Below are 10,347 nucleotides of genomic sequence, written 5' to 3'. Positions count from 1 at the left end.
ATTGCAAAGATTGCTCCCTTCAACTGTACTGTTGATTTATGAAAATATACATAAAAGTTTACTCAAGCGGTGTTCACACTATTGTTGTAAGTGTCATAGGACAGAAGACATTCTATCCCATCCTATGATGACACTAAAAAAAGGCCGGGTTCACACGGAGTTACGTGCCGCGAGATTTGGCACGTAGACGCCGCGTGACCCTTTGCGTGCCGTACACGCTCCCATTCATTTCAATGGGAGCGGGGAGCGTATGCGCCGCGCTAGTTTGCGGCCGTGCATTTATTCACGGCCGCAAACTAGCGCGGCGCATACGCTCCCCGCTCCCATTGAAATGAATGGGAGCGTGTACGGCACGCAAAGGGTCACGCGGCGTCTACGTGCCAAATCTCGCGGCACGTAACTCCGTGTGAACCCGGCCTCACATAAACAACAAAGCAGTATCTTCTGTCTTGTTTGTTTACTTTTGAAACAGAAGATAAATTGTATGCATGACTTTATCTATGGGACTTTATCTGTTACAAAGGTAAACAAACCTGATGGAAGATAGCTTCTGCCTTGTTTTTTACATTATTGTCAATGGAAACGGACACAGAATCTGTCTGTGACCATTCTCTGTGATTGTTTAGTGTCCGTTACTGTTGTCCTATGATGGAAGATAGCAATGGACATTTACAGTGGTAGTTTAACCCCCTTAATTTTGTTGTACACTTGTTGGCCTTCATAATGAAAAATCTGTCACCAGAATGCAACACATCAACTCAGCCCCTCAGATACAGCTGAGGGGTACCTGAATCCAACAGTGTTTTCAACTTGTAAATATGTTCCTTTGTTGCTAAAATATCACTTTTTGTCAATGTGCAAATGAGCTCTTTGGAGCAATGACAAGACCTTCATTGCTCCAAAGAGCTCATTTATATAATGACAAAACTGTGATATCTCAGCAATGGAGGCTCAGATTCACAAGGGGAAAACAGATGCTGATTCAGATCACACTATCCTAGTATTCTAAACTATATAGATAGTGACATGGAAAATTTTAAAAAATATTATGAAAAATTATTTCAAAATAAACAAACTTAACATTATAAAAAACCCCCCCAAAAACTATTGTTTTCTGGTCACACATTCCCTTTAAGGCAACTAGGCTTCCATAGATGACAAACCTTGGGCCACTGTTAGGCCTGCTGGCATTTAAGCCCCAGGCTATAAAGTGGCTATAGGAGTAGAATATGGCTTATTGCTGTGAATTATTTAATGTCACTTTTGCTAATGCTATATATTTGTTCTATGTTTTATCTGTAAATAAACATTTTCATAATAGTTTTCTATGTGTTATTTCTTTGATTGCCAAAGATTGCAGTCAATATGTTTTTGTAGGCTAAGTTCACCTCTGCACCAGAGTCTCCATAGGAGGACATTTCTCTCCGCCATTTTCAGTATAAAAACGTCTAAAACCTAATGAACCTCTTTTCAAGTCCTATGAGAAAAATACTATACCCAGTGTATATGCTGTGTTTTGAGAATAGTGCAGAATCCACAAAAGCAATAAAAATGGTGTGTGTGTGTGTGTGTGTGTGTGTATATAGATTTTTCAGTGAATTGGTATGCATTTTAAAGTGACATCTGGGTAGAGTGTTTTCACTCCCAAAAAAATCACTGTGAAAAACTTCACTGGAAATGTTGCAAAATTGTTGTGTGGCCTTTTCCTGAAATGAGTTGTTCCTAAACTCTGTGTTTTATTCATGTCAAATCTTTCATTTAAATGTGTTTTTTGTTGTTTTTTTGGTCAGCCAGACCTACACTCACTACATGTAGTGACCTTCCACATATTGGTTTAGATGCCATTTGTGGACTTATGATCAACTTTTATTTGTATGTCACACAGATGCCTTAATTGAAAGAAAAGCTTCTTAAACATTTTCTTAGGGTGCATTCACACTGCCAAGTTACAGCTATGAAACTCTGTGTGTGTTGGCTGGATTTACTGTCTTGTACCTTATGCTGGGAGAGGGAATCTGCCCAACACACAGACTGAGCTTCACAGCTGAAACTTGGTTGCGTGAATCCCCCCTTTCTGTGGACTTACCAGTCAGATCATTGTATTGGCTTGTCCTGAGCACTGATGGTTGTAGTCCGTGGAAAAATTAAAAATATTGGCCAATTCACCTTGACTATAAAAGGGAAAAAGTTGTTGAACTAGAGATTGATACAACCAGTGATAGGACTGTGCAGCTCGTGTTCACTTCTGTGAAATGGCGCCTCCAGCTGTGCTTCACCAACATCTAAGAGGCCCATTTCTATTGAGGTACACCTAATCTACAGGAAACCAAACCAGATGGTGAAAGTTCTTTTTAACATAAACGCTACTGCAAATATTTCACAACTCCAAAATCGGGAAATAAAATAAAAAGCACTTATCCCATTAATAATTGTAATTGATGACTTATATTAGCTGTGATACAAGTAGCAAGATCTTCTGACATGTTCAGCCTTGGGAAATATATCGATTTCTGGACAGGATTCTAAAAGCTTTAATCAAGACATCATCTTTAAGTTCTTGATTCGTTAGACTGAGCATAACATTAGGAAGACTGAGCATAACCGTGCCATATAGGAATGAATAATCACCAGTGTTTATAATTGCCAATTTCATAGGACTGCTAGACCAATTTGATCTACGGGTCAGTGGTCAAATGTGGTAGGATTATGATCATCGGAGCTTATGTGAATATTGGTCCAGTTAGTGAAGAACAGAATTGTTTCCTGCCAAGAGGTGGAATATGGCTTTGTGGTAGCTGGTAGTCTGTATTCCACAAACAATCCATAGAATTCGGTATAGAGTTAGTCGGGTTAGATTCTGTATGAGTTAACCTATTTGCCAAGAAACCATTAGGCTGCGTTCACATGTTTTTTTAGTCAGGAAACTGACTCAAATTCCTCCTCCAAATAACGCCTTACCATACAGTCCTATGGTGAGGCATTTTTAGGAGGAGGAATTTGAGTCAGTTCCCTGACCAAATTCCTGACCAAAAAACTCTGTGTAAACGCAGCCTTAATGGCGAAGGTAATCATGTACACAATGGCAATCTATTTACTCTACAAATGTTCCTCAGTCCTGCTCATGTAATTTGCTGTTTGTTCAGATGTTTGTATTTTCATTCACTTTATTTAACACAGTGTCTTTTTCAACTTTTATGAACATTATAGCATGTTTTGTTGGGAGCAATAGAAGACGCAAAGGCAGCCTTTCCAATGACCAACATTTCATATTTCCTTCATATTACAGCTCCACGGGCTGTAATCGCAGCACTAAAACGCTGCGGAAAGAACCGCTGCGTGAACGCACTGCGGTTCTTTCCGCAATACTTTCAACAGAAAGTTCGCTGAATTTTCCTTCGCAGACTTTCTGTTACAATTTTATATCTAGATATAATTGACATGCTGCGATTTTCAAAACCGCAACAGTTTTGAAAATTGCAGCGTGTCCGCACTGCGGTTAAATCGCGGCATTTACGTCCCGTGCGGCCCCGGCCTTAAGGAAATTAAACGTAGTCACTTTGTGGACTGATTTGTCAAAAATTAGTTCTTGACGATTCCTTAGGATATGGTGTTGTTATTGAGGCACTTCATAAAACACTGGATCCTATTGAGCTCACATTGTACTTTTCAATTTTCGTTCAGCCCAAAAAAATGCCAGTGGCCTGTAGGTGTGACTGATAAACCTAGACCAGTGATGGCGAACCTTTTAGAGACCTAGTGCCCAAACTGCAACCCAAAACCCACTAAATTATCACAAAGTGCCAACACTGTAATTTAACCTTAAAGGGGCTCTATCACTGGGAAAAGTCATTTTTATCTAAACACATGCTTGCCTAGCCTTTAGAAAGTCTATTTCACACCTACCTTTAGTATGTAGATTGCCTCAGTGGTTTCTGAATAAGTCCGTTTTTATTCATATGCTAATTAGACTGTTGCACGATACATCGTGCACTCCTCTCCTGTTGTTTCCTATGGGAGGCTGATGATGATGATGACTCAGCTTCCTGTTTGCCTCACACACATAGGAGATAATAGGAGAGAGGAGGCTGCTGGGAACTTCCTGAGCTGGCTGGAGGCTCATTAGCATATTAATAAAAACTGACTTATTCAGAAACCACTGAGGGAATCTACATACTAAAGGTAGGTGTGGAATAGCATTTCTAAAGGCTATGCAACGGTGTGATTAGTTAAAAATGACTTTTCCCAGTGCTAGAGCCCCTTTAATACTGTGCAAATCCACAATTTCAGACAATTACGGACCCGCAAAATACGGTTGTCTGAATGGGGCTTTACAGAGCTTTCAGTTATACAAACAATGCTGTACTGCATTTGGTACAATTTTGAACAATTAATGTTCACTATTTACATCATGCAGATCTGTTTTATAGGACCGTGCAATATTATTATGACCTGTAATAATATCACATGTCTGCTATAAAACCGATACTGTGTGATATAAATAGTAAAGGGTCCCCACTCAGTCTTGTCTGCTCCACAGTGGCCCCCACACAGTATAATCTATTCCACAGATGGGTGCCCTCAGAGAGGGCTTGGAGTGCCACCTCTAGCACCCGTGCCATAGGTTTGCCATCATGGACCTAGACTGTAAAACTAAGGCTGTAGACTTCTTCACATCAATATGTATGTTGTATATATTTTGTAATAACACATTTTTGTAACCGGATTTGATTAAAAAAATATTTGTTTGGCTTTAGCAGCTTGCATGTATATGCTGTACAAGACACACAACAGAATGTGCTGTCATAAATTCATCAGTCTCTGGTCTTGATCCCCTCTCCTTTTAAGGCTAAGGAAAAGTCCGCAATGCGTTTTTTCTCCAGTGTTTTTCACAGATTTTCCACTGCAGACTTTCTGTCTCTATTATACCTATGTGGAACACACCAGGGTTTCCGTAGGTATAACTGACATACTGCGATTTACAAAAACACAACTGTTTTTGAAATCATAGCATTTTCGCTGCAAATTTTATTTTATTTTTTTCTGCAATGTATGGTTGGGATTAGCCAGAATCTTATAAAGAATAAAGAAAGTACTTAAACATTTCCTCTCTGATAAATCCACTTCTGAGTTTGGCTTAAAATTTAGCATAACCTGCAACAACAAAAAAACCGCTGCATTTCTGCAACTTGGAAACACAGCTTTTTTTGCTGCGGTTTTTTGAGCCAAAGCCAGGAGCAGATTGAGCAGAAGGTAGAAGTATAAGAACTTCCTATGTATTGTTCATTCCTTTTGTAGCCATTCTTGGCTTTGGCTCAAAAAACCGCAGCAAAATCTGCAACAAAAAAAAAGATGCTTTTCCGCAATGTGGGGCCTTAGCCTTAGGCCGCAAGTTGCGGAAACGCTGCTTTTTTTGTTGCAGATTTTGTTGTCTTTTTTTTGAGCCAAAGCCAAGAATGTCTACAAAAGGAATGGGAACTATATAGAAAGTTCTTATACCTCTATCTTCTGCTCAATCCACTCTTGGCTTTGGCTCAAAAATCTGCAACGAAAAAAAGCTGCGTTTCTGCAACATGGTGCTTTAGCCTAAGGGGCCGTTCATATGGAGTAAACGCGAGCTGATTATGACAAAAAACGTGCCAAAAAACAACACGACGGACACTTTCTTCCATCATATGGTGACTTTTTCGAACAGAAGAAACAGTTGTGCATGGAGGACTTTTTTTTTCCGATACAAAAGTAAACAAACTTGACGGAAGAAAGCATCCGTCATGTTGTTTTATATTAGAGTCGGATGGAGGAGGCTCAGTCTGTGTCCGTTACTCTTCTACAGTTAATGTCCGTTGCTGTCATCCTGTGACACATAGCAGTAACTGACATTAATAATTGTAGTATGATATATATATAATGGTACACTTGTTTTTTACATTTAATAGATCAGCAAAGCTGGCTTAAATTTAGTGGTGTATTCACATTCCTGGTTTTTATTGGCAGTTTGATAAGTTATGGGTTTTTTTTACTCACATTCGTGAAGTTGGTTTGGAATTACTTTAGGGGAATTGCATTTGTACTGCAGTGAAATGCAATGTAATAACATAAAATGATTGATCCATTTTTCACAAACCTAAAAAAACCCCACATCCATAAAACTAATAGGAGTACTATCTGAATACCAGACATCTGGATAAGCCCTAATTTTACTAATAAATAGCATTCTGCAGCTTGTATTGTAGTGACTATTCCTTATGATAATGGTCTGCCAGCTTGCCTCTGGTTCACACGGTGCAGTTTCTGACTCCTAATGCTACTGTGCGAATCCTTCTGTTGCTGCCCCTGGTCCAGTCCATTGGACTCTCTTGCTCCCTGCAAACTGAAGGCCTATTGAGAATACCTGTAGTCCTGAGCCAATCCCTGGCTGTCCCTGCCTATTTATACCTGATTTGCCTTTCGCATGGGGCTGAGGTGTTTCTGTGCATGCTGCTGTTCGTAGTGCTGAGTTGTATCTGTGTGCATACATGCTGTTGTTTAATGCCAGAGTCTTAGCCTGTCCTGTTTTATTCTAGTTCTGTGTATATTTATACATCCCTGCTACCTGTTTGTCCTGATTGGTTTTAGCCTGTTCATTTGTCTGTTCTGTTTTAATCTTTGTTCACATTCTATGTGTTTTATCCAGTTTTTCTGGTGTCCTGCACCACAGATCTGTCTGTCTGGTCAGCTGCTATACCAAAGTAGAACCACCATAGGAGACAGTGGCCTGGGAGACTTCCCGCAGCAAATATCAGGTCCCGGTTAAAGGGTGAAAACTAGGATTCTGCTGGGATAATGCCCTTAGAAGTGACTCCAAGTCAATCCGCTTTAATAGCCAGCGGGTCCAGAATCCGCTGCCTGTGGCGCACATAAGCTCTTGAAGCCACACAAAGCAACATTTTTACCTAAATTCAATTAATTTTTTACCACAAAATATATACAATTTAATAATGAAATAAAAAGATTGATGCAAAGGTGTGTGTATATAGCCTTTAAAGGGGTTGTCTAGGAAATAATAAAACTATCCAGTGTATTCCCTGCATTGTATAAGGTTTATAACCTAACCTATAAACAGATCCCCCTAAGTCTCCCCTGTAGCCACCCTGGCTCTGCCTGATATCACCAACTCCGCTCTACTCCAGCCTCAGGTCCATTGAGTAGAATGAAATCTGTCATGTGGCCGAGAGTCAGAGCGTCAGCAGGGGAGGCAAAGAAAGCAGAGTTCTAGCCTCGCCATTGCCCTATGCAAAAGTTATAAAAGGGGCTCCAGGGGGACAACTTATATATTAGTAATAAATCTTAAGCAGTGCAAAGACTGTACTGGTAAGCATTATTATTCCCAGATAACCCCTCTAAATCATTCTGTACACTAGTCAAATAAATATTTTCCCAGGAAGCATATTCAGCTTGTTGACATACAGAAATTTTACATAATATTTCACTAACTTATAGCGTAATAGACATGTACACAAGTGCAACTTCTATGGTATTAGTATGTTTCAATTATGGGTGAAAAAAAATGGATAAAAAAAAATAACCACAGTATACAAAGTAAAACCACAAACTTTGACTTTGCCTTTTTGCATAGATAATACATTTTCTGTAGGTGAATAAATTGCATCCACAGTTATAAGCAAAAGAGGAAAATATTACGGAACAGACAAATATTTACAGAGAAATAATGAAGCTGTACTAGTAACATATTGGTTTGCCTGTCATTGCCATACCACAAAAAGTCCTAAACTAGGGGAAAATAACCAGAACAAAGAACTAGTGCCAAGGGACAGCAGATCACACCAGTGCCTTTATTTCTATTCGGTGGGGGAGGTATATGTCCTCTCTGATGTTTCATTAAAGGGGTGCTTTGGAATTTAAGAGTTTAAGTTTTAGGGAAGAAAAAAAAAAAAAAAAAAAAAAGAAAGATCTGTGGTAAAAGGTCTTCACCATTAGGCCAGGGCCCCATGTTGCGAAAACGCAGCATTTTGGCCTAGACAGAAACACAGTGGAAAAAAATGCAGCTTTTTACATTACTTGCAAAGTGGATGATATTCTGGCTAGTCCGATCCACACACTGCAGAAAAGAAAATCTGCTGCGGAAAAGCTGCGTTTTTAAAAACGCTTGAATTTTTGTAAATCACAGCATGTAAAGTATACCTGGCGTTTTCTTTATAGGTGTAATAGAGGTGGAAAGTCCGTAGAGGAAAACTCTGCAAACTTTTATGAAAAACGCTGCAGAAAAAAATGAGAAGTTTCCACCAAAGTCTATTTCGCAGCATATTTGACTGTGGCTCACTACGTGGGGCCTTCACCTTAGGTAGGTTTTGTTTGCCAAATGTATTAAAGAATCATTCAATCCAGCACTTTCTTTATTAAAGACCATCTATAAAATCAGAACATCGGCTTCAGCATTTTGTAGATGCATCATCATGCTACGTGTTTTGGGCAGAATTTGCATGACAAGCTTGACCAATGAAAAGTTCTGCCAGAAACGCGAAGCATGGCGTGAGGCTGTGGTCTCTAATGCAGAAGCATGCATGATGGCTGCAGGAGCAGCCAATAGATTAGAAGAGGGTGGGATTTTTTTTTCTTTCCCTTCACACAATGTAACGCTTCGCTCATTTTGTTCAATTTTGAGCGCTCAAAAATACGCGCGTAAGCCATTGAACTCAATGGCTAACTACATTTTACACGTGTATTTTTACACGTGTAAAATGGACAAGATTTGCGAAGCGTTACATCGTGTCCTTACTGCACTGTATATTTCCACCTGGTTTTTCTTGACTCCCTAAAGAGAGTTGGTTTTCTATCATATACATAGGTTGGTCACAAGCTTTCAATGGAAAGCTACAGCAGGATAAGAGAAACATGGGAAATGTGGCTTAGTAGTTTAGAAATGTAATTTATGAGTATTGTATTGTGTGTTTTATAGACATTATAACTAGCCTGTCTACCTGAAAATTATGATAAAAGTCGTTTTCAGTTAAAAGCTTTGCTTACTCCAGTATATTGAGCATGGCAAATTGCATATTATAAAAAGACTGCCGCAATTCTCGACTTCAGTGAGAAGTATTTTGCAGTGCCTGTCTGATTTATAGCGCACATCAGAATTTAGCCGTATAAAGTATGCCACACAGTTTGGTTCTGCATGCCTCTCTATGGCATAGTGCAGTCAGCAAAAAAAAGTAGTATTCTGATGTATACCGCTGACAGAAGCTAAAAGGACACTCTTAGCATCTGTTGGGTTAATGGGGCCCATGGGTATTTTTGACCTTTCCTGTATGCAGCAGTAGTACACTGCCGTCTGGTACTTTTATCGAGTGGCCACCTCTGGGACACAAATCTATCTTGAGGACGAGGGTTCCTGACCCATGTGTCTTGGTTGCGGTGAGAGGTCAGTATGCCATACAAGAGAGGTTCTCACCCTTCACTTCTCAGAAGATCTAAGGTTCCTTGTTTAGTTTGTTCTAATCATATGGTGGATATGTCATGAACGTCACAGCTGGGAATACCTCTGTAGGCCAGAGCCCTACATTGCAGGCACAGTAAAATGCAGCGTTTTTGCAAAGTGGATTGGATTCTGGCTAATACCCCCACACAATGCAGAAAAAAATCTGCAGTTGGAAATGCTGTGATTTTTTAAAAATGTAGCATTTTTGTAAAGCGCAGCATGTTAGTTACACATATGGCTTGCGTTTGCCATATACATATAACAGGGGTGTAAACATGATGCATTTGGGATCTTAGCTTCAAGCAACCTATCCATAGAGAACTGTACAAAATCCACTAAGAAACTGCCCCCCCCCCCCAAATAAAAATAACATAAAATTATTTTTGCTGTTCACAAAGTGTGACAAGCATATTAGCCAGTGGTATGGTGTATGTGTGTGTTTTAATTCTTTGGTCATCAATATACCTTATCTTAATGGAGTATTTTGCCAATGTGTTAATGATATTCTACACTCACCGGCCACTTTATTAGGTACACCATGCTAGTAACGGTTTGGACCCCCTTTTGCCTTCAGAACTGCCTCAATTCTTCGTGGCATAGATACAACAAGGTGCTGGAAGCATTCCTCAGAGATTTTGGTCCATATTGACATGATGGCATCACACAGTTGCCGCAGATTTGTCGCCGGCACATCCATGATGCGAATCTCCCGTTCCACCACATCCCAAAGATGCTCTATTGGATTGAGATCTGGTGACTGTGGAGGCCATTGGAGTACAGTGAACTCATTGTCATGTTCAAGAAACCAGTCTGAGATGATTCCAGCTTTATGACATGGCGCATTATCCTGCTGAAAGTAGCCATCAGATGTTGGG

This window comes from Leptodactylus fuscus, chromosome 1 (genome assembly GCF_031893055.1).
Source record: "Leptodactylus fuscus isolate aLepFus1 chromosome 1, aLepFus1.hap2, whole genome shotgun sequence".
In the NCBI taxonomy this organism is placed as follows: Eukaryota; Metazoa; Chordata; class Amphibia; order Anura; family Leptodactylidae; genus Leptodactylus; species Leptodactylus fuscus.
Note: the sequence above shows the minus strand (reverse complement) of the source record.